The sequence below is a fragment of the Nesoenas mayeri genome (assembly GCF_963082525.1).
Source record: "Nesoenas mayeri genome assembly, chromosome: W".
Taxonomy (NCBI): domain Eukaryota; kingdom Metazoa; phylum Chordata; class Aves; order Columbiformes; family Columbidae; genus Nesoenas; species Nesoenas mayeri.
Genome location: NC_137553.1, coordinates 7116785 through 7142655, shown reverse-complemented (window position 1 = coordinate 7142655; position 25871 = coordinate 7116785). Strand labels below are relative to the sequence as shown.

At 42.7% G+C, this 25871-nt stretch overlaps 1 protein-coding gene across 14 annotated transcripts in view; it reads right to left on the bottom strand.

The window, feature by feature from the left end:
- The window catches only part of LOC308051380 (vasculin-like), an 86570-nt gene extending 61035 nt beyond the window's left edge, over window positions 1-25535 (bottom strand). The window contains exons 1-5 of one of the 14 annotated variants that reach the window (XM_080361780.1): window positions 25317-25534; window positions 23052-24121; window positions 22415-22532; window positions 22219-22286; window positions 3497-3613 (exon numbers count right to left, since the gene is read on the bottom strand). The gene's annotated coding sequence lies outside the window, so the exon portion shown is untranslated. Of the gene's footprint in view, window positions 1-3496; window positions 3614-22211; window positions 22301-22414; window positions 22533-22835; window positions 22903-23051; window positions 24122-24837; window positions 24993-25032; window positions 25242-25316 lie in introns of those variants that run through there. The other 13 variants (XM_080361795.1, XM_080361794.1, XM_080361790.1 and 10 more) reach the window with 13 other exon arrangements.
- Between the last annotated feature and the right edge of the window lie 336 nt (window positions 25536-25871).

The window sequence follows — 25871 nt, the reverse complement described above, 5'->3', positions numbered from 1 at the left end:
ATAGTGCTAATTTGAAGTTGGTAAGTGTAAGCTTTAAATAATACTTTTGTTTAAACCCTATACATGTCAACTTTTATTCCTCTTCAAAAACACAGCATAATAGAGATCTTCCTTACTCTGTCATTCATTTAGTTTGAACAAAGCAAAACAAGCTATTTTCAAGTTGTTATTTTGCTATCCATAATTTGTATGTTAATAAAGGAGAAAAAAATATTCAATCCATAACCTAACCTTTAAGGAGGTTTTGAAAATGGAAACATTTCTACTGATCACAAATTTCTGCAAAAGTGTGACAACTACCTGAGCTAAAGATTATTTATTTCCCTTATTTTCTCTCCATGTAAATGCACAGCCATAACAAAAGAATAAGCTTCAATCTTTATAACGAACATTTTAACACTTTGAAAGTGAAAATGTGCATGTCATCCCCCCACTACATTTCAATGTAGAAGAGGGTTTACAGACATATGATAATTTACAAACAAGGTTAAGTTTGGATTGGGTAATTGTCTTGAGTACTTTGGTTCTCTAAAATTTATTGTCAAAGACTCACACCTCCAGTAAAAGGAAAGGGAGTTGAACCTTTGAAGGTCTTCTCTCCCACTGGTTCAAGTTCCAAACAATTAAGCTGAAGCCTCTTCTTTCTCAACTTGTGCTACTGCAGAACAAGTAAAATCTCCAGTTTTAGTCTCACTGTCTCCACCATCCAATACAGAACTGTTCTGATGAGTATTTTAACAGTGGAAAATCAGGAATAATAAAATATCCATTCTTTTTTTTTTTTTAAATTTATCTTCTTGTCTCATCCTTAAAGAAAAAAAAAAAAAAAAAAAAAGTATGAGAACTAAGGCTTCCTGCAGAACACTCAGGATGGGACAAAGTCCTCCACTAAATTTGAAAATTTGAATACCTCCAAAAATCTTATGACATGAGTATGTGTGGCAGTTGCACATCCCCCGAGATCTGGAGCCTTCAATGGGACAATTGATGGCTCTTTTAACACCTTTTGTGCCCCACTGTGCCTGTCCCCAGGTACACACCTAGGGTGGTACCAAGGTGTTGATAGTCGCATCCTCCCCTACCCCGGGGCAGGGTGACTTCACCTCCACTAGCTGGTGAGACAGGAGGGGTGGGACCCTCAGTCAATTGACAGGGTCGTTAGCAGAGGAGGTGCCCAGAGTAGCTGCAAAGCTTCTGGACTATGCTGTAGTGCCCACAGCCAGATCTGACTAGACTATAAAACGAGGTTCCCGCCAAAGCCCCCATCCTCCCCCCCCTTTTGGAGTGATCTTGGAGCAGCAGGTCTGTGAACTGGAGCCCTCTCATTAGACGGGGATGCCATCTAAGGAGACTTCCCGGGACTGAGAGTGCCTTACCTCCTTGTTTGGGTGAGTGGTTATTGACTGGATATATCTTTGAGTGAGTCCTTGCCTAACCCAGGCGAATGATTATTTCTTGTGGGTACCCTGGAGTCAGAGGGCTCTGGTTTTGTTTCTTGTGAGTGTATGCATGCACGCTGTGGATCTTCATTATTCTTATGTTGTTGTACCCCAATAATATCCTCAACTGATATCTGAACCTGTATTTTATGTTGTTGGAGTGCTAATTGTATAAATCCTGTTTCTAGTTGGTTTATTGGCTGTGTAATAAATAATGGTCAAGGTTGTTGAACAAATCGAGTAGGGTTCAATCATATTATGCATATCGTTGTAAGAAGTAATTGCGTTTGTGCAAGTTTCATTATATTTTGTAAAAAATAGTACGAGATTGAAAAAAATTGAACGAGACGCCCCCCTTCCCTTTTTGGGGAGGAAGCGAAGCGAGTGTGGACCCTGCCGTAAGGCAGGGCGGGACTCTCTAGTAGTGCGGTTCTCATTGCCCGCGAGGGCGTGAGCCACGAACGAGGGGTGTGTGTGTGTGTGTGAAAGAAGGCACTCCAGAAGATGGGACAGAGGAAGAGCAAGCCCTCTGATCTCATGGGGAAGGGACCCAAGGAGAGGTCACCGGATATTCCCCGAGATTCCCCATTGGGCTTTATGCTCAAAAATTGGGAAGGTGCATTTTGCACGAGAAACAAGAGTAAAGAGAAAATGGTATATTATTGTATGTATGTCTGGGGAAACCAGCAGCGCCCTAATTGGGATAATCAAAACCCGGAACACAGGGGCCATATGGGAGATCTCCGCACTATAATCGTACAAGGGATTAAGGAATCGGTCCCTTGAGGGCAGAACATAAATAAAGCCTTTAATGAACAACAAAAGAAAGATGAGACTCCCACAGAATGGTTAGAAAGATTAAGAAAGAGCTTGCAGCTTTACTCTGGGATAGACCCTACGACACCGGTTGGGCAAGCTCTTTTAAAAACTCAGTTTGTGGCGAAGTCATGGCCGGATATTAGAAAGAAGTTAGAAAAATTGGAAGATTGGCAAGTAAAAAGAAACTCGTAGGATATTATTCCAAATTATTAGATCCAGTTAGTCGCGGCTGGCCTACCTGTTTACAGGCCATAGTTGCTACTGCTCTCTTAGTCGAAGAGGTCGGGAAAATAACTATGGGAGGAGAATTAAAGGTATACACACCTCATAATATACGAGGGGTATTACAGCAGAAAGCTGACAAATGGATTACGAATGCTAGGTTACTGAAATATGAAGGAATCCTATTGCACTCTCCTAAGTTAGAGCTTGAAACCACTAATTTACAGAATCCAGCCCAATTTTTGTATGGGGAACCGAGTGAATCTCCTTCCCATGATTGTATCAGGGTAATAGAATATCAAACCAAGATAAGGGAGTATTTAGAGGAAGAGGAGTTGTTATGTGGAGAAAAATTGTTTGTAGATGGATCATCGCGGGTAGTGTACGGGAAAAGGAAGTCAGGATACGCTATAATAGACGGGAACAGTTGGACAATTAAAGAATCGGGTCCCCTTAACATAAGTTGGTCGGCACAAGCCTGCGAACTATTCGCAGTATTGAGGGCATTACAGTTGTTAAAAGATAAGAGAGGAACAATATTTACGGATTCTAAATATGCATTTGGGGTAGTTCACACGTTCGGAAAAATTTGGGAAGAGAAGGGCCTAATGAATTCTCAAGGTAAAGGATTAATACATGAGACCTTAATAAAGCAAACTTTGGAGGATAGAGACCAAAATGAGCTGGGTGAAGTGCCTCCCCTTAGCCCTCTTGAACATAAGGACACAACCGAGGGCTGATACAGGACTTTCCTCCTTTGAAATGTTATATGGAGTGCCCTATGATTTGGAGAAACCAATAGAACACCCTAAAGTGGAAGAAAAGATGTTACAAGAATACCTTATAGAGCTCATGAAAAGGAGGCAAGAACTGTTAAAGCGAGGCCTGGTGGTTCAAAGACCACCTTTAGATATAGCAATACATAGTATTAAACCAGGAGATCAAGTACTCATAAAAACATGGAAGGAATCATCGTTAACCCCTCGCTGGGAGGGACCTTTCCTTGTTTTACTCACCACAGATACCGCAGTCCGCACCGCGGAAAGAGGTTGGACAGACTCTAGTCGAGTAAAGGGTCCTATTCTGCACACAGACTGGGAAGTCGCCGGGAAACCGGATGAGTTGAAGCTGACCTTCAAGAGGAAACAGACACGTGACGCATAGCCCTGGATACCAGGCTTTTTATGGACGATTGTAAGGAATTATAGAAGTCGCACATCGCATGTCCTGTATGTAAGCAATGCAATCCGTGGGTATGTCGCGTGTGTAACGGGTGCGGGATACAGCAGTGGAAAAAATTTCCTTATGTTGAATGATGGTGTAATGAGTGATGGGGAAAAACCTTAGATACCATTAGGATATTAATAATCACTGGACGAGAACATAGCACGGATCCTAGTTACGAATACTGTAGAAGAGATTGGTACAAAACTGTTGCACAATTAGAGGAAGAACTTAGGGATACAGGGTGTAATAAAACTATTCAGGTACCCTCTGTTTGGACTGTAAGTCCAGACATTTGGGAAATAACCAAGAGGAATTGTAAGAAGCGTTTTGGTAAGAAAAGATACAGGAAGTGTTCCAAACCCTGTGAGGATTCGGGACAGTGGCCAAAACCTTGTATTCGAAAATAGCCCTATTGGGTTGAGTATTAGAAAGTGGGTTGTGACAGAACAAGAAGAGAATTCAGGAGGCAGTTCCCTGAAGACTACAACTGCTGCCGAGAAGATAACTTACCCGGCTACTCTGAAGCAACAGAGTAGGCCCAGGGCAAGGCAGAGGGGTATCCTTGTGGGGATTGGCAAGTGCCTCCGAAAACTTCTAAAATAAAGCAGCTCCATTAAGCAGAACAACCCTCAACAAAATGAACCTCCACTGGCTGATTTTCAGCCAACTAAGGGCTGGGTCGCTCTCCCTAATCCTCCTTACCTTACCGGTAATAATAGCAATAAACCAAGGGAGTTCCCATCAACCTTTTAAATGGACCCTCTATCGATGGGAGGACCAAACGATAATACAACAACAAACCACATCAGGGTCACCCTCTTTTACTCCAACCTTATGCCAATTAGTTCAGGTTAAGCCATGCCTTAACGAAATGGGGTTTTATATGTGCCCTAGCACAGGGCCCTCATTTTTTTTTAATACCCCAGGACACTATTATTGCGCTTACTGGGGGTGTGAAACAATTGCCTCAAATTGGCAGATTCCTCAAGCCAATGTGGATAAGTTTTTAAAGGTTGAATGGGGACCTCCAGGATGCATTTCCTCTAAGTGACTCGGGGGCGGGATGCAATTGGCTCGCCGTGGGAAACTAGAACCCGGTGGCAACTGTAAATACATAGTCATGAACATAACAAATCCTGAACATAATGGATGGCTTGTTGGAAAAACCTGGGGAATGCGGTATTATCAGCCGGGTAATGACAGAGGAGGCATGTTTATCATAAAGAAGGAAGAAGTTAAACCGACCTTTCGAGCAATAGGTCCCAATCCAGTAGCAAAATCCCCTCCCCCTCTAGGTAGGGAAACAAAGACAGTAGAAAAAGAGATTATAATAGTAAGAGAGGAAACTGTCACTGAAGCCTTGAAATCTCTGAATACTGAAGCCTCAGAATCTTTGAATCCTCTGTGGGAAATTATCCGGGCTACTTATCAAACCCTAAACTATACTCAACCCAACCTAACCACTGGTTGCTGGTTGTGTTATAACGTTAATCCACCTTTTTATGAAGCTATAGGGGATAATCGTCTGTATACCACAAGTAAGGAGTCTGCGCCTATTCAGTGTCTTTGGGAAAAGCAGTAAAGAGGGATAACTATGCAACATGTAACTGGGATAGGGACTTGTATAGGTAAAGTACCAAATTCCAAGAGGTCACTTTGTGGTAAGATCATACCGAGCCTTAATGAAACCACAAGATATATTATTCCCCCGAATGGAACAAAATGGATATGTTCCAGGACGGGACTTACTCCATGTATGTCTTTAAAGGTGTTTAACAGTTCCCGAGAGTATTGCATGTCAGTTACCATTATTCCAAGGATATTATATCATCAAGAAGATGTAATGTATCCTAAATCGACTTATAGGACTAGTTAAAAGCCGTGTAGAGCAGGTACACCTTATGCTGCTACAAAGATATGGTACTGATGAAGAAGCTGAAATGATCTTACTAGCCCAAGAAGCGGTAACTCGATTTGATCAACAAATAGATGCTCGAAAGGAAAGGGGGGAATTGTAATAAATAATGGTCAAGGTTGTTGAACAAATCGAGTAGGGTTCAATCATATTATGCATATCGTTGTAAGAAGTAATTGCGTTTGTGCAAGTTTCATTATATTTTGTAAAAAATAGTAGTTAAGCCAATGGCCGGATGCCGGGCCCCAACCAAGCCAACAGCCGGATGCCGGACCCCAACCAAGCCAATGGCCGGATGGTGCAACAGATAACAGAGTGGCCGGATGGTGTAACAGATAACAGAGCTCCCAGATGGTGTAACAGATAACAGAACTCCAGAGGCAGAAACACCAAGCGACACCCAGCAACATCTTTCACTGTCGACTAGCCAACCAGGAGCTAACTCGTCAGGGTGTCCCAGCGCGTGAACAAGTGTATAACATATATAAGCACATACGAAAAGTTGAGTTTTGTGCCGTGGTGGAACTGAGCTTCCCCTGGTCACCCAGCGCTGTTTTGCCTAATTACTGCTTGCTTTAAATTCGCTTGCTCAATAAAATTAATTAATTGGCTCAAAGACTTGTCTTCATTTATAACAGGCTGCACTTTTCCGGCTAGAATAAAGTCTGTTTTGGAACTTGTTGTCTGCCTAAAGCTGACTTTGGGGTGCCTCTGTGACAATATGACAGGGTATGAGAAGTGTATGGAATCTAACTGTAACAGTCAATTTTTAACCATAAAAAGCCAACACATTCTCTAGTACAGACATAGCCCTAAAACCTAGCTTTACAGTGACTGACCAAAACCAAAACAAAATACGTAAGAAAAAAACACCTTCATTTCTACTTAGGGCTCAAGTTCTTTATGTAAAGATGAATCAACTAAAGTGCACTCACTACTTTTGTTTTGCATAAGGATCTAGAATGTCAGCAGACTTGGTGGGACACTGGTGTTCTAAACATCTCAACCCCTGATCCTTATCATATGCTCCCCTTTCTGTATATAGATATGGTTCACAAGCAACAGGGTTTATATCACTTCTGTAAATCAAATATTATTGTAACAAAAATCAAAAGATCTTTTAGAAAATGTTTTACAAAGAGCCAAAGTTAATGAGAGGGCTTAGAATACCTTGATCATCAGTTTTATCCAAAAAAGCTTTTCCTTCTTACGCTGTACCAAAATGTAAAATTAAATTAATTAAATTAAATTAATTTTGTAAAATACAGAATTACTTGATATTTCAAGGTAAACTACAACCAGGTTCCTTCTGCTTGAAATACTACACCATTCGGTACCATTCAGTGGAAAGCTAGATAAACACTAATCTCTCATGTTCTGCAAGGTTCAAAGTCTAAAAGCTGAAGCATTAGTGTACTAACATCATCACTCAGTTTGGCATACATTATGTAACAAAATCACCAGGAATGCTTTTGCACTTGGGAGTCTTCACATGAATCTGAAGAAAAGGCAGTTGAAAAAGATGGCAGTTTTAAAATATTCTGAGCATATAGAATCACAGAATCGTTTTGGTTGGAAAAAGACCTTTAAGATAATTGAGTCCAACTGTTAACCTAGCACTGCCAAGTCCACTACTAAGCCACATTCCTAAGAACCATGGTAAGATGTCTTTTGAAAACTTCCAGGAGTGGTGACTTAACCACTTCCCTAGGCAGCTGTGACAACCTTGAAGCACTCCCCCCATCCCAATTAAAACAAAGGATGATGTTATGCCTTAAACATCTAGTTTTTGATACTTTTGATACTTTTCTTTCCCATGGTTCTGTGAAATGAAACATAGATTTTTAAGATGGAGGCAATTAACAGTGTCACTGTGAAGGCCTCATGGCCTAATTGGGATGACAGAGATGAACCACCTTTCAGACAACCAATTACTAGAAGAAACCATGAACCAACAGCTACCCCTGATGGGCCAAGCAACTCACTTCTGGTCAGTACTGTGAACTTTAACTAGGTTATAAAACAACCTCACATGTGACATGAGGTGGTGGCGTGTACCAAAATCTTTAACGTGTCCACCTCCCTCCAGAGGATGTCACGGGACCAATGGACCTGTGGAGCGGTGATATCTTACTCTCCCCCTCTCTCTCTGATATCTTAGTTTTCCTTCACTCTCTCTCTTTTCCTTCTTTTTGACCATATAAAGGTAATATCATTTTAAGTTCTGCTGCTAAAGCCTTGCTGAGTTTTGTGATATAATAATTTTGACAAGCCACTAATAGCTGTAATTTGTATTCCACCAAGTGCTTTTAGTAAATTCATAATTGAATTGGACCTCTTAAGTGACTGTCTGTCATTCACTTTGCATTATCGTGCAGAAATACCCAGAATTAACTCACATCTGATCTCACCTGGTGAGACAGGATGTGTAGCGTGTTCAGAGTTAACTCATCCCTAATCCCACCTGGTGGGACAGGACAGCAGCCTGTTCCAATGACTGACAACCCTTCGAGTGAAGATGTTTTTCCTAATATCTAATCTAAACCTCCCCTGGCACAACTTGAGACCATTTCCTCTTGTCCTATCACTTGTTACTTGGGAAAAGAGACTGACATCTACTTCGCTACAACTTCCTTTCAGGTAGTTGTAGAGAGTGATGTCTCCCCTCAGCCTCCTTTTCTCCAGGCTAAACACCTCCAGTTCCCTCAGCTGCTCCTCATAAGACTTGTGCTCCAGACCCTTCACCAGCTTAGTTGCCCTTCTCTGAACTCACTCCAGCACTTCAATATGTCTTTCTTATAGTGAGGGGTCCAAAACTAAAGACAGGATTTGAGGTGCAGCCTCACCAGTGCTGATTAGAGAGGGATGATCACTTCCCTAGTCCTGCTGGCCATGCTAGTTCTGGTACAAGCCAGGATGCTATTGGTCTTTTTAGCCATCTGGGAACACTGCTGGCTGTCACCAATGCCCCTAGGTCCTTTTCCATCCAGCAGCTTTCCAGTTACTCTTCCCCAAACATATAGCATTGCATATGGGTTGTTGTGACAAGTGCAGGACCCTTGTTGAACCTCATACAGTTGCCCTCAGCCCACTCTCCGTAGAGACTTCTTACCCTCCAGATCAACACTCCTACTCAACTTTGTGTCATCTGCAAACTTCCTCGATCCCCTCATCCAGATAACTGATGAAGATATTAAACAGAACCAGCCCAAATACTAAGCCCTGGGGAACACCACTTGTGACCAGCCACCAAATGGATTTAACTCTATTTACCACAACTCTTTGGGCCTGGTCTACCAGCCAGTTTTTTACCCAGCAAAGAGTATGCCCATCCAAGCCATGAACAAACAGTTTCTCCAGGAGAATGCTGAGGGAAACAGTATCAAAGGCTTTACTGAAGTCTAGGTAGGCAACATCCACAGCCTTCCCCTCATCCTCTAAGTGGGTCATCTTGTCATAGAAGGATATCAGGTTAGTCAAGCAGGACCTGCCTTTCATAAACCCATGCTGACTGAGCCCGATCACCTAATTGTCCTGTACATGCCATGTGATGACACTAAAGATGATCTGCTCCATAATCTTCCCAAGCACCAAGGTCAGACTGACAGGCCTGTAGTTCCCCAGATCCTCCTTCTGGCCCTTCTTGTAAATAGGCATCACATTTGCCAACTTCCAGGCAACTGGAACCTCCCTGGTTAACTAGGACTGCTTATAAATAATTGAAAGTGGCTTGGTGAGCACCTCTGCGAGAACCCTTGGGTGGATCCCATCTGACCCCAAAGACTTGTGTGTGTCTAAGTGATGTCACAGGTCGTTAACCATTTCCCCTTGGATTATTGGGGCTTCATTCTGCTTCCCATCTTTCTTCCAGCTCAGGGGGCTGGGTACCTGGAGCGCAACTGGTCTTACTATTAAAGACTGACGCAAAGCAGAAAAACAATTCTATATAATTTCAGCTGTTTCCCAGAATACATTTACCCAAAATATGAAAGGAGATGATTGTGGAAGAGCTGATAGCACGACATACTGAGATTGGACATGGCACTTAGTGCCGTGATCTAGTAAACAGACTAGAGTTGGACCAAGGGTTGGACTCGTTGATCTCTGAGGTCTTCTCCAACCCAGTCGATTCTGTGATTCTGTGATTCTGTGACATCGGGCATTATCATCAGTCACTGTGTAATACTAATGCTCAAGACCACAAAGTAACAAAAAACAAACCAAAAAGCATGCAAATTCTCTTTCAAGTTTGTTTATAATAAGGTCTGCCAATAGTTCTCCTTGCAGGACAGAATATACACCTAGTTCTAAAAAAAATTAAGAACTAAGAGTAACTTCCCCAGACGTTATCGATGAACTATCCCTGACAAACTGTTTTATCCATACATGTTAAACAGAAAAATCTCACTAGAATGGAGAGGGGAAAAAAAAAAAAAGGGCTTAAAGTACAGTCAGTGGCAAGTGATGAACAGAGCAGCAGCTACAAAGCAACCGCAAGAGATTCAAATGTGGTGAACCGACTGTAAGAGTCGGTCTGAAGATTTGCCTGACCATCGCCATCAGGAACTGAGAGAACTGAGGCCCTGACAGAAAGAACGCATGGACAATGACTTGGAGAGAGGCCTGAGGAGAAGCATTGTGTTGCACTGGTTTCTCCGATACGGGGGGGCTGCTGCTTACAATGGCTGCTGTATGGACTTCACCTGCTGCTTCGTCCAAACCAGTCCCTGCCTCCTGAAAGGGATTGTTATGAGGATCTATTTGACCTAGGGACAATAGCTACTGTCCAGAAGATGTGTTCTCACCTGCAGCCTCAGTCACACCTGTCCCACACCTGCTCCCTCAAACAATGGCCAAGGAAAAGGAGCATGCCCAGAAGCTCACCAAAGGTCCTGAGGTCACCCAATGGACCAGAGAAAGACCCCTGAATGCTGGCCATGTAAGTGCTGGCAAAAGAAAGTATGGATCTTTCGAGCCTGCGCAGTTTAAGCCTGGGTTGCGAAATCAAGGTGGAGACTGGCCTCAAACAGTGGGAGCGAGGGGGGTGAAGAAGCATAAGAGATGACTCCCGAATGGATACTGTTGAGATCTCCCCACCAGAGGATCCCGACCCCCAACGGAGGACCGGCAGGACTCCATGGGACCAGAGACCAGAGGGACGCCTCTGGAACTCATCTGGTGGTAAAGCAATCCTCATTCCCACTTTATTTTCCTTTTTTCTTTCCCCGTTTCTTTTCCCTTTTCCTTTTTCTTACTCTCTCTCGCTATCGCGTGCCGCTTTACGGGCAAAATAATAAAGTAACACTGTTTGATTGAATAATAACCCCTTGGCATTTTGGTTGTCTTAATTTTGCGCTTCGAGATCAAGGTAAATGAACCATCACGAGTCCATCACTGAATGGACCATGACATCAACGTGCACAGCAGGGGCTACAGTAAGAGCTGAGGCTGGGCATGGATTGAAAAGACAAGGAGGAGATTGCAGAGCCACAGTCATGCTGAGAGAATCACCATGAAAGCAGCTGATCTCATGAGAGAGGCTGACCTGGAAGGGGCATTGCCAGGAACAACTGGGGGACATTTAAACGCCTTCCTAGGGAGCACAAGTGACCAGGAGCGCAGCAAACAGGGATGAAGCAGTTCACACAGCAGTTCATGCAGGCAGGGCAAGGAAGCTCGTCAAGCTCAAATGATTTATCTCACTTGGTTGTCATCGCCCTCACAGAAGGAGCCAATTATGGTATCCACTCCGGGCAAAGATAAGTACTCTGTACTCAACAGGAAGGAAGCAGCAACTCAGAAAGACCTGCCATGAGAACATGCAGCCACCCAGACCTCAGGCTGCAGAGCATGCCAGAACCTCTCACTGGTATGGAGTGGCAATAAAGAAAACAGTTGTGTGAGATGGATGAACTGCTCAGCCTGATAGTAGAACTGAGAGAGAAGGTGGAAAGGTTGAAAAGTATCAGGGAGCTGCAAAAGGAAATCAACTGATGGGATCAAGCTCTGGCCTCCCAGGGACAGGTAAGACCACCAACAAGAAACGAAGATCAAGGAATTCCTGTATCCTTCCCCTGCCTGACTGAAGAAGGCAGGTCAATGTGGAGGGGTCTTGATAGATAAAGATTTGTTGCTGAATTAGTCAGGCTCAAAGGAATCTCAAGACCTCTTTGAGAAGCTGAGAACAGAATCTGCTGTGAGAAAGAGGGGCATTCCTCAATCACCGGGGTCCTGGAGTGGCATGAATCATCGGACGTATCATCAGTGAGACTCCAGCACATGGACAGCCCATGATACTCATTTAGCAAATCCATGCTTGGAGCGTGGATGCATGATTAGAATATAGTTGCATATATAAGGAGGCTTGTTTCTGTAATAAATGGCTTTAGCATGATTCACATTGAATCGAATTGTTTGCTGAGTCCTTTATCGCTCCAACAAATGGTGACCCCGACGTGATACTCTGAACGGCATACCACTGAGGTTGGGGAAAAGCCTGGAGAGGCCCAGCCGGAGGCGGATCAGCTGGACTGAGAACCGGGCGGAGGCGTACGGACGTTCTACATTAATTTTGTTGAAGAAATCACCGGAAAAGGTGAGCGGCTGGGAGCAGGAGGAGGGAAAAGTGAAGTTATGGGACAAAATATATCCTCTGAGGAAGAAGCTATAGTTAAACTCCTCCTGCATATTCTCTCTATGAGAGGACTTAAATATGAAGAAAGTAACATCTGTAGACTGTTGGTTTGGTGTAGAACTAACGGCTACTCGACAGAAGCTGAAAAAGCTTTAAAAATCGAACTTTAGGGCGATATAGGGCAGATATTATGGGATAAGATTAGCGACGGAGATAAAAAAGCTAAATCACTAGCAACTACATGGAAGCTTATAATTACCACCTTAAAAGAACTTAAGGCTGAACAGGCTGCAGTTACTGGAATTTTTACAGCGTTGCAGCCTGATAAGAACTCTAAAAATAACTGTGAAGCTTACCCAGTTCGTGTCTTTGATTCCCTTCCTGCCCCAACCCCTATTGTGCTGTCGGCACCGCCGATAATACAGCAGTCTGGGGCGGGGGGAGGAAAATCACTCAGTAGATGGCCTCCTATACCATCACACGACCCTAAAGAGACCAAGCAGTCCAAAGAACTGGAGTCAGATAACTTGTCAAAAGAACCGTTGAAAGCTGAGAATGCTAAAGTCGTAAATAAGTGTAATATCAGTCCTTTTACTGATTCGTGTCCGCCTTTACCGCCTTCTACCACTCTAACTCCTACAAAAGAGCAGAAGGAGTCGCTGAATAAGAACTGGGCAAAAGAACTGTGTGAAAGATCAGATCAGCTATTAGCGAGTGAATCCAACAGTCAGCAATGCGGTCATGCTGATCGTGACGGGAAAGGGGATGCGCTTGGGGACTCAGGTTATACGAATAATTATGATGCTAGAAAGTATTGGCGAGAATGTGCACTGTTCCGAACCCCCCTGTTACTAATGATTCTCCAGCACCCTTCAAGTCTGTGTTATCTGATGACTCGGAAGGGGATGAGAGTTTGAGGCTTTTTTCTTGAAAAGTTAAGTATGTGTACGAGTTGCCCCGAGATCAGATAAGAACCATGAAAAACTCAAGCAAATTTAGATCTATCCAATGTAACAGCTATAGATCATTTAGGACAGAACAATGGGGATTCGTTGAAAGGGGCAGGTATCCCACAACTCCTGGAAGAGACACTAATTGACACACCACAACTACAAGGCACGATAAGTTTCTGAAATCCTGAGGCAGTCAACAGATCTTGCATATCAAGCTATGAGAGAGGTGCCTGAAACCAACAAAGCAGCCACATCATTTGCAACTATTAATCAGGGTCCCAATGAGAATTACATGCAATTTATTGACCACCTTCAGGAGGCCATCAGTAAGCAGGTCGAAAACTTAGAAGCTAAGGAAGCACTAGCGTTGAGATAAGCAGTAGAGAATGCTAATGTTTGCTATCAACATGTTATTTGCAAGTTTTACAGTACATATTATGTGCTCCTGTTTATTGCCTCTCTGAAAATCAAGCAGATTGTCAGGAATGTGAGTTAATTGTTTTACTAGTTGTTTTTAAGTGCGCCGTAAAACCTTCATGCTGCAAGCAGTCCTGTGCCTTCCTCCCCTCCTCCCCCTCCCTCCCTCCCTCCCTCTCCTCAAGCTTTTTACTTGCAAGATGGGGTCAGGAATAATTGTTTTCAGTTGTGTTCCTAAAAAATCACTATTGGGAGGTGTTTTAAAACTTAGGAAAGCACTCAGAATTATAAGGAAGGAATATCTTGTTAAATATTGAAATCAGTGTTGGCTCCTGTTTAAGTTAAATGATTGGGAAAAATGTCCGGAGAATAGAATTTTGTTGCGATTAATGTTGTTTTTAAGGTGAGAAGAGCAGGACAAAATAAATCTCTACAAGAAATCATTAAATCATTTCAGACAGTTTTACAGGCGGGGCGATTTGAACTTCAACAGACTGAGAGAGTTAACTGATAACACACAGGTCAGAAAACTTGTTAAAGTCTGCAAGATGCTTTCTTTATCAACCTGTTTTCTTTGTGGGTATCTGTTTAAGCATGTTGCAATTTTGGTAGGTCTGTGCTATATGGTATGATAAGTTCACAGTCTGTTAAATCATGAGAATCCGTTGACTCAAAATGTGCATTTTGTGATAATACAGAAGATCATGAGTAATTTAGTTCTTTACTGCGTGAATGTGATGGTAAAATTTTGTGTGTAGTAGCTGTTATTTTTCTCTCCAGCATGCTACCTTTATTCCAGCATTCAGACTTGCGCAACTCTGTGACAGGCTGTGTCTCATCTCGGTGTGCTGGATTTGGCTTTTCCATATGCACACCATGTAAAGAATCCTGTTTATGGAATAACAGCTGTAGTGCACCAGATGAGACACTAAAAAAAAAAAAAAAAAACCAAAACAAAACAAAACGGCCTTGCCTAGTCCGGCTCGCTGCGGCGGCGGGGGGGCGGGTGCCGATGTGGCTCCAGCGCGCACTGACCTACTTTGTCAGGGAGACCCAGAGGTACCTCCACTGGGCTGAGCAGTGAGCGGCCCAGAGGTGCAATGCAAAAATTGAGATATTGTCTTAAATTAGTGTAACTGTGATCCATCTGCATATTTGAACTGGATATTTGGTTTTCACATCTGAGCTCAGTATTTTAGTTTGCATATTCATATTTGGTACCAAAAGAATCTTGTTTGGGGAGATAAATGGGAACTGGTTCCACTGCTAAAATTCCATCTTGCCCCCCCTTAGGATGCATCCTTACACATTAGAGTAATTGCTTATATTGTTAGAAAAGCATTTAAATTGTTAAAATGCTATGATAGATGTGAATTTGGAAGAGGTTGTATTTAAAAGTTGCTAGAATATTAACTGATTTGGATCGAGGAAAATAGAATAATGGATTTATGTTTATTATACTGGTTTATACTGTTTTTTGACATCTCTAAATTGTAAAAGGTAAATGGAGCTAAGGAATGTAACTATTGCTGAGCTACTTGAAATTGCATATAAATTGTATTCTGGTTGGAATGAAATGGGAAAACAACAGAGCAAAATATCCCAGGTCTGTGTGCAGCTCACTGTAACTGAGAAGTTTCCCAGAGCCTCCTACTTCGTACCAGCCATTATGCCAGCTGCGTGACCGTGGTTATATCTAAACTGCAGCAAGAAGAAAAAAAAAACAACAACAAACAAAAAAAAAAAAAAAAAAAAAAAAGGAAAAACCTGGCTGCCCGCTTTTAAAGCAGTGAAAGGGGGGTTCTCTCTCCCCCCCACTGCAGTCCGACGGTGAAGTTTAAAGGCATCCTTAGCAGACCCATAGTTCTAATGAAACTGGAAAATTAAACCAAAAATTTGTTGATAGACTTATTCTGTGGTAATTAGTTGTAAGAGACTTCTTAGTAAATTCACCATGCTAGTTTTTGAGGTCATGGGAGAGAATGAAAGAAAGGCCATTTTTTGAGACCAATGGAATGCCAAATTTGGAACAAAGTTTTAATACATGAATTCTTGTATTTGCCCAAAAGTCCTATACCTCTCTTGAGTCAGGATTTGTTAAGTAAATTGTAAGCTCAAATAACGTTTTCTGAGAATTCTGTTTAGTTGCATAGCCTACAAGAAGCTGCTTGGATGGCGCAGATCTGCTTGCTGCAAGTGAGAAATCTCCAAGGAAATTTCAAATGCTGTATTTCCACTAGTATTAACAGCCAATGTTTCGATAAAGCAAACACTACACTGATAGATCTGAAACAGGACTTCGATCTGGTAAGGGAAAACAATATCCAATAAATATGACAGCCAAAATGGAGTCAGAAACTTTGAGGAATAAATTTATGACAACCTTACAGGCTGACTGCATTCGATTGGACTTGCAGATTTTTCTTTTTATAGCTACAACATAGAAACAACCTGTGGCTATTGTGGGACAGTATGATGAGATTGCTAGCAAACTGATATACCGACTGTTATATACCAATTGTCACTCTGATCAAGAAAATGCAGGGAATGAATTTAAGTCTTAATAGGCCATGATCCTTTTGTCATATATGTACCATTTGTGAAATTTAATTCTGATTTTTTTTTTTATTTGTAATCTATGTCTTTATAAATTGCACTAGCTGGTTTTCTTAACAGCACAGCTTTTGGCATGCCTAAATATACATTGCTGCAGAACCTGCACGTCTTTAACATCAGGTCATAGGCCATACTTGTATTTGGTCTGATCCTACATACTTGCAAAGTTTTTGTTGATGGTTCTGGGAAGTCTCATAAAGCTGTAGTGGTTTGGTGTGAAGATAACAATTGGCGTCATTCTGTAAAAATTACTGAAGGTTCAACCCAAATAGCAGAACTTGGCACAGCTTTAAATTACTTAGAGCTTTATAAGAAGGAACCTCTAAATTTGATTTGTGATTTTGAGTACGTAGTCAAGATCCAACGCACATATCTGGTTCTGAACTTTTTTTTGTTTGTTTGTTTGTTTCTTTTAAAAGAAAAGGGGGGAAGTAGGGGAAATACCACAAAACCAATTGTCAAAAGCATTGTATGTGATGAAATACTTTGCAAGTATGACCCAAAACCATGCTAAATCAGAAAGAACCTACATTAGTTATGGTCAAATCACTAGTCACATCAATTGATAACCTGGAGAAAAGGTTATGTTTGTGTCATTACAGGCCAAGGATTGAAGTGGATTCAACAAAGATTCAACGGACGCAGATGGACAGGAGGGAGATAAGTTGTGAGGACTGTTTCAGATGTAAACCATGGATCCTAATTCAGTGTTATAGATGCTCACAGACCTGGTGGTCTAGAAGTCTATTAGCAAACAGGTGTGGTGTACCTTCTGTGGAGAATGGCAATTTGAACAATCAGCAGGAGATCCAAAAGGGTGATATTATGATTAGATAGTCAATGCATAGATAAGGTAAAATTATGAGATATCTCTACCATAGTAATCTAAGTTTAGCAACTTATAAAGTTTTAGAAGGGATATTAAGGTTAAGCTATTGATCTTTTAAATAGGTTGAGATAACTTTTAAGATATTAATTCAATTATTAGTATATACTGATGATATTAAGTATGTTACCCTATAAACTGCGCAGTTATAAATCTTTTAGGAATTTAAGAGAATATATTGTATTAACTTGTCTGGTTATTTTGAATCTATTAAAATAGTGTGATAATAAGGTTGTCATAATAGAATTAAGGTTTTAAGAATAGGCAGGTAGTTGTTTGATCTTATTAAGTTAGGCTTAACTGCATTATATGTAATTGTAGTTATGTTGTTAATCACGTGTTTTATGTTGCAGTATATTTCAAAAATGATTCACCGTGCAGTTAAAGGGGCCTGACTAATTCAAGAACAGAAAGGGGGAAGTGTGGAGGGGTCTTGATAGATAAAGATTTGTTGCTGAATTAGTCAGGCTCAAAGGAATCTCAAGGCCTCTTCGAGAAGCTGAGAACAGAATCTGCTGTGAGAAAGAGGGGCGTTCCTCAATCAGCGGGGTCCTGGCGTGGCATGAATCATCGGACATATCATCAGTGAGACTCCAGCACATGGACAGCCCATGATACTCATTTAGCGAATCGATGCTTGGAGCGTGGAGGCATGATTAGAATATAGTTGCATATATAAGGAGGCTTGTTTCTGTAATAAATGGCTTTAGCGTGATTCACAATGAATCGAATTGTTTGCTGAGTCCTTTATCGCTCCAACAGGTCAAGGGAAAAGGATGAACAGAAGAAAGTCCACACTTGGGGTGGCAGGAGAAACACCCCCTTACCCACTTCACCTTCCCAGGTGCCTCTGGTCAACAGGCATGAGGCTCAGGATGTGGAATGCATTGACTTGAGGAATAAGAGGAAACGGCAGCAAGTTCCTGCCTGGCACAGAAGGAGAGTCCCTACTGTGACCACGACCACCCCACCCTCTCAAGTTCCCTTGCAAAACAGGCATAAGGCCTTGCAAGTGGAACCAAACAACAACATTGAAGGAGGTGGTTCCGCTAAGTTGGAGGTGCCGCAGAGAATAAGTCACCCTGCACCCTCCATCAAAACAGCTCCCACAAAGAAAAAAAGGTGGGTTCTCATCATAGGAGACTCCCTTCTAAAGAGAACAGAAGGCCCCATATGCAGGCCTGATCCACTTCTTAGGGAAATCTGCTGCCCCCCTGGGGCCAGGGTTAAAGACATAAAAAGGAAATTCCCTGCCCTGGTTAGGCCCTCACACTATTACCCCTTAATAATTTTTCAGGTAGGCAGTGACAAAACTGAAAAGGGAAAACTAAAGACAATCAGGAGACTTCAGGACCTTGGGACACATGGTCAAGGGATCAGGAACACAAGTAGTGTTCTCCTCTGTCCCCACAGTTGCTAGGTAGAATGAGGAAAGATGCAGGAAGACACACCAGATCAATACCTGGCTGTGGGACTGGTGTCACTGTCAGAATTTGGGGTTTTTTGATCATGGGCCAGCTTACATGGCACCTGGCCTGCTAGCAACAAATGGGATGCAACTGTCTCAAAGGGTGAAAAGGATCCTGGGGCAGGAGTTAGCAGGACTTATTGAGAAAGCTTTTAACTAGATTTTAAGGAGGAAGGAAACCAGGTGTGGCAGAGGCATACCCAAGGGCAACATGCCAGCATTTGAGGGTAGTGCTAGAGAGGCCCTTCCATCTGCCGTCCCAGTGGAGGTAGGGGATGGAGAACCACGCAGTAAGAGAAACACAAGGGTCGTCAATGTGTCAGAAACCATGGAAGCACTTAATGTTGGCCAAAAGGGATCTAGGGCTTCTCACCAGAAAAAGGTGGTGGAATCAATGGTCCGGCTGAAGTGCATCTACAGGAATGCAGGAGGCTCCTGGAATGCATGGAAGACAACTTCCTGACGCAGCTGGTTAGTGAGCCTACCAAGGAAGGAGCCCTGCTGGATCTGTGGGCGACTTGTCAGACCTGCCAGTCTAACCTCGGTGCCGGGGAAGGTCATGGAGCAGATCATCCTGAGTAACATCACACGGCACATACAAGAGAACCATATGATCAGGCCCAGTCACATGGGTTTATGAAAGGCAGGTCCTGTTTAACCAACCTGATCTCCTACAAGGGGACCCAACTAGTAGATGAGGAAAAGGCTGTGGATGTTGTGTAGACTTCAGTAAAGCCTTTGAAACCATATTCCACAGCATTCTCCTGGAAAAGCTGGCAGCTCATGGCCTGGACAGGTATACTCTTCAATGGATAAAGAACTAGCTGGAGGGCCAGGCCCAAAGAGTTGTAAATGGAGCCAAACCCAGTTGATGGTTGGTCACAAGTGTTCACCAGGGGTCAGTATTGGGACCAGTTCTGTTTCATCTCTTTATCAATGACCTGAATGAGGGGATTGAGTTCACCCTTAGTAAGTCTGCACATGACACCAAATTGGGTGGGAGTGTTGATCTGCTGAAGGGTAGGAAGGCCATACAGAGAGATCTAGGCCAGCTAGATCATTGGACTGAGGCCAATTGGATGAGGTTTAACAAGGCCAAGTGCTCAATCCTGTACTTGGGTCATAACAATCCCAGGCAATGCTACAGGCTCAGGGTAGAGGGCTAGAAAGCTGCCTGGCAGAAAGGGATCTGGGGGTGTTGACTGACAGCTGTCTGAATATGAGCCAGCAGTATGCCCAGGTGGCCAAAAAGGCCAACAGCATCCTGGCTTGTATCAGAAATAGCGTGGCCAGCAGGACTAGAGAAATGATTGTGCCACTGTACTCGGTACTGGTGAGGCCCCACCTTGAATACTGTGTTCAGTTTTGGGCCCCTCATCATAAGAAGGACATTGAGGTACTAGAGAGAATTCAGAGGAGGGCAACAAAGCTGGTGAGGGGCCTGGAGCACAAGTCTTATGAGGAGTGGTTGAGGGAGCTGGAGCTGTTTAGCCCTGAGAAAAGGAGGCTGATGGGAGACTTTATTGCTGTCTACGACTACTTGAAAGGAGGTTGTAGCAAGGTGGATATCAGTCTCTTTTCCTAAGTAACAATTGACAGGACAAGAAGAAATGGCCTCAAGTTGTGCCAGGGGAGGTTTAGATTGAAAATTAGGAAAAAATTCTTCACAGAAAGGGTTATCAGGCATTGGAACAGGCTGCCCAGGGAAGTGGTGGAGTCATCATCCTTGGAGGTGTTTAAAAGGCATTTAGACAAGGTTCTTAGGGACATGGTTTAGTGCTAGAGTTAGGTTATGGTTGGACTTGATGATCCTGAGGGTCTCTTCCAACTGAAATGATTCTGTGATTCTACATCAGCTTGTGAAGTGCTAACAAAGCTAAATTCTTTATATCATTTTACAGATTTAATTCCATTTAAGCTTTGCTGCAAGTTTGAACTCTGCTTGCACTTAGAAGATACCACCAGCAGTTTTTTCACACAGCAGAGCAGGCTACACCATTCAAGGCAATTTTTCAGTACAAATGTACTCATTTTAGGATTCTAACAGAATAAGTGCATCAGTAAAAGAGCCAAGCTGCTGCCAGTTATTCCAGTACAAAAACTATGTTTACATCAAGGCTTAAAGTATAAGATCTCAGGAGCTTATCTTCATAGTCGTCTGCAAACTTAGCAGACTGTCAGCATTATACAAATAAAAAACTGATGACAGAATTGAAGTGGACCAGCATGCTAGGCATTTTCTCCTCAGTGGTCTTCACCCAAGTGCGTATTTTCCTCAGGGCACAGCTGTAAAACATGCCTGAATCTGTGTCAAATACATACACATACAAATCAGAACAACTGCACTTCCCTAGCGCAAACATGGCAAAAAGAAAAAAAATTATCCTACCAGCAACCAGAAAGATGTAGAGAGTTAATTTAATAAAGCTAAAAAGCAAAGTCTTCAAAACATCCAGAAGATAAACAGTTCAGATAAAGATGTCACCCAAAATAGTAAGTGGAAGGAATACAGTTCCTTGATTTCAGTGAGAACCTCTTGTCAAGAGGTAAAAGTGTCTCATAGCACTGAAAGTTAATAGCTTGAAAAAAGATAGACATCACTTTCTCTGTGATTTAAGTAGTACTTGTATTACTATGTTTATGGCCATATAATAGACAAAATCTGATAAAATAGACACACTGGAATTCTTCCCATTCACCAAGTGTTTTCAAGCAAAACAGACTAAGGCAACTAAAAGAACAAGGAAGATTTTTCTGTTAGTTCGGTTCCTTCACATGTGGCTCAGTTCATTCAGTCAATCCCAGTCACACTCAGATTCCATGTAGAAGAGCCACAGCCACAAGAGTTTAGAACAGGGGTGTCAAACTCTTTCTCACTGGGAGACACATCAGCCTCACGGTGCCCTTCAAAGAGCCAAATGTAATTTTAGGACTGTAGGAGTAGTTACATTTATAGTCCTAAAATTACATTTGGCCCTTTGAAGGGCACCGTGAGGCTGATGTGCCCCCCTGTTGAAAATTAGTTTGACACCCTTGGTTTAGAGAAACAGACTCCTATTCACACTGCACAGTTTCCATGTTTTCAAAACAACAAAACTGAAATAAAAGTTAAAATAACAAAACAGCAAAGCCATTCAAAGAAAGCAAAATACTGAAGCCAGGTCAACTTTTATGTACTGACAAGACAACACAAAGAATAGAACTTCTTCAGTGAACCCAAGAATTTAAAAATACTTATTTAGGTGTAAGTCTTTCATTTATGGTCAAAATAAAAAGTTACAGGGGAGGGGAAGAAAAAAAAAACACAACAAACACAACAAACTGTAGTAATCTTTAGACACAGTTTCACATGCTTAAAATTACTTTTCTACAAGGCTTTAACACAAGCCATCTTCCCAAACATCTTTGCAGTGCCCTTAGAGAAAACCATTTTTTTCATTAGTTCACTATTATTAATACTTCAGTATTGCAGAAGCTCTGAAAAATTTTGGAAAAGGTCACGACTAAGGTAAAAGTGTCACCTTTACCAGACAATCAGTTTACAGTTTACCAAATAATTATTTAAAACTTTAAGAATAATGGTAAAATAGTGGAGAGAGAACTTAGTAAAATTACCACTGACTTCTGAATTAAGTTGTTCTGTCCATCTTAATTTTCTTTGAGGCAGGAGTAATTCAGCTAAAAGCAAACCTAGAAAAAATATACTGTAAATATATTAATTTCAACCTTTAAACTGTATCTTCAGAAACATTTAACCACTACAGGGGGAAAGGAGAAGCAATACATCTAACAATAACATGTAAAGTTGGTTGGCTCACCACTATATTTTGTTTTGAATCCTTCCAAAAAGGGGAGGGAGGAGTATTATGGTATATTTTCAGACCAATCAGACTCATTCATTCCCATTACAGAATAGGAAGTTACTCTGATCCCAACCTTAAAATATCAATACATTAAAAAGTCAGTTTGCACAGGCAGTAAATTAATTTTGGTAATAAATATCTGGCTCCCATAAGTGACAGAGAACAGTGGAAAAAAACAAAAAAAACAATGCTACATTATCATGTCTAATGCAAATGGAAAGACAGATGCATAAGCCAACCAGCAGACTTGTTCAATAACGACTCATTGTTGAAATCACAATACTAACATGAAGGATAAGTTACCTACAGATTTTAGTCTAGATGTACATATTTTTTAATCACCCCCCCCCAAAAAAAAAATCACACTCATACTTACAAATCTATCTTTGTAGTTATACATATATTCTTCAAATTCTTCAAAATATTCCATTAATTATTAAAAACTGCAAGTAAAAATTAGATTCTGCAAGCTCAACATTCTCCCCCCAAAAAAAACCCAACATCCTCTAGGCAGTAAGTTACTGGTTTAACCATTCTACTGATAAAATGTTTAGTGAAGTGTAAATTGATTTATGAACACTACAACACTTACCTAATCCAAGAGGACTGCACAAGGTGTTAGTACTGCATGACTCATACTTTTCCAGTTTGTTTTCGTTGAGATAATATCCAGAGTTCTTATCAATACTACATTTGTAGCTGTTTGACACAGATTTGACCTCACAAAAATCAGCTACCCATCCTTGTTGCTTACAGACTGCACAAGGCTATTTCCAAAATCTGCCAAGCCTCTGCCTTAAGAAGTTTGGTTTGTTGTTTTTCTTTTTTTTTTTTTTTCCTCTGACAGCTTCTTCTCATCTATTCCATGTACATTCACTATAAGAAGCATCAGTTACAGGTGAAATAAATACACTTTTTACACCACAAACTGTGAAGCAAAAAATCCAAATTTCACATCTAAACTGAGGAACATTTCCTAGCTTTGGGTAACAGAAGCATTTGTAAATAACAGCTCTCTCGATACCACCATATTGCTTATTGGCAACAACATTTCTCAACAAAAAAATATTAAAATATAAAAGAAAAATTATAAATAAATTAATATTAAACACTTAATTTAGAAAATAGGTCTCACTACAAAATGACAGAAGGCTATATCAGAAAATCTAAAAAATAAGGGTAAAAATATCCACCATGAAACTTTTCAGCAATGTCTACGCAGTGACTCAGTCTGCATTTAATTTGGAGCCAGTTCACAAAACTGGTTATACCTCTGGCTCAGAAAGAACATTGCTTGGAAGGAAAAAGTAATTAAAAACAAAACAGCACTTTATTTTGGCAGCCAAAGTATTCAGAACTTTATAAATTTAGCCGTGTATACATGCCCCATGGACAAAAGCATCCAAGGGTGAGGTGCTCTACACTTCTAGAAAGAAAAAGCTCATGACTTCCAACTTCCAATTCACTTCTCATATGCCTAACGATCGTTTCAGAAGCCTTTTCAGGAAGAAGCACTTGGACAAATAATCCCAGATCAGTGTCCGATATTTCTCCCCTTTCACAAGAAGCAACTGGTGCAGAACGGTTTCCCCCTTTTTTCCTTCCTACCAGCTGAAGCAAAAGGTTCCAAATGTCCAGGACCCTCTTTGTAACCTAAATTACCTACGGGAAAAAGAACCAGAACAATCAGTTTTGCCTTTTGAAATCTGAATTGGCAATAGACAAGTACATAAAGCTGAATCTTAAAAAACAAACACATATGCAATCAGGCAGCCAAGCCTGAGTACAGACATCTGAGTTAAACATTCACTCACATCCTGGAAAAAGTAGCATGCATATTTATCGGAGAAAACAGCCTATCAGTGAAAACGTATTCCTTTCTCCAACTTCCGAGAATAAAAAACAACCAGAAAGGAACATTTATCATTTTATTGGAAAAGATAAATAGATCTGCAGGAGGCACCTGAGGAAGAAGGCTCTAACCTGGGCCAGGGACACCGAGTTTAAGTAGAGAATAAGCCCGGGAGGCGGTGGGAGCCACCTAGGGAACCCTCCAGTGCAGCCCTGGAGAAAGCCTCATCGCTTCGGGGCTGCCTGCTTGTGAAGCGTGCGGACAGACCCCCCAACTCCTCGGCCCCAACAAAGGCCTTTTGTTGCAGCGCCGCGGTGGGCCTCAGAAAAGGCTCCACCGGCCCGCACTGGGCGCTTGCCCTGACTTCCAGGGTGGCCGCGGCCCGCGTTCAAGCACTCACCAGCCACGCCACCCCCACACAGCAGCAACAACAACAACAACAACAACAACAGCAGCAGCAGCAGCCGCCGCCGCCGCCGCCGCGCCATGGGCAGCTACCCTTGCCCTCCCCAAGGGCGGGCCTCACCGCGCGGCGAGGAAAGGAACTGGGCGGCCTCTTCATGCTGCCGCTGCCGCCGCCTCCCCGGGCCCGCCACAGCCAGACCACCCTTAGCAGAGACTATCCCTCTCCTGCCCCCAAAAACCGTGAGAGCCCCGGACGCGAGAGCGACGCGCGCGCACACTCCAACTCCACCTCACCCTCCCCCTCCCCTTGTCTCACTCCCAAAATGGCGCCGCTCCGAGCCGCAATCCTCTGCGCGCACAAGCCTCACAACATCGGCGGCGCGACCCTGTGAACGTCCGGGGCTGAGCTTCCCAGCCGCTACCGAGGGTGCGACCCCTCCCTGCTGGCGGGAACCCCCTTGCCGTGACGTCACGGGAACAATCCCGAATATTCCGCGCGGGGGCTACAGGGGAATCCCCAGTGCACGCACCACCTGCTGAAGTCCCTGGCGCCGCCGTAATTAACCGTGTGGCGGGGCAGCTCTACAACGTTACTCTTACCGGCACTAGCAGATACTCAGGAGAACAGTCTTAGGAGAAGGTGGGCAGTCTGGAGGTAGCGGCAGCCTCGGCTGGCAATATGAGCCGCTGCGGCCCGGGCTGAGCACTGTATTGCTGAAACGGGTCACCGAGACGCAGGCCCAGGGCGTGGTCGTACAAACCAGCCTGGGCGGGCGCTGCGAGGCCCTAGCTGGCCGCTGGAAGGGCCGTGTGCAGCGTATGGCCAGGTGTCGGCACCTCTGCGGGCCTCTGACTGTGGGCATGGGCAGGAACAGCCGATGAGTGTGACCCTGATTCCACAGGCTTTGAGAGCAACGCTGCCCCCGTGAGCGAGGTGCATAGGCAGTGGGGGTATAGCAGGCTTGCAGCTGCAGGCAGAACAGAGACCAAAGGTCATCTGCACCTCAGTGATGCTGAGCAGAGCTTACAACAGAAATAAATCACGGCACTAGCAGGACCTAAAGAGAGTAAGAGAGTCTATAACCACCATTCAACAACAACAAAAAAAAGGCATCTTCAGTGAAATGATAAAACCAGCTTCGACTTATATTAAAC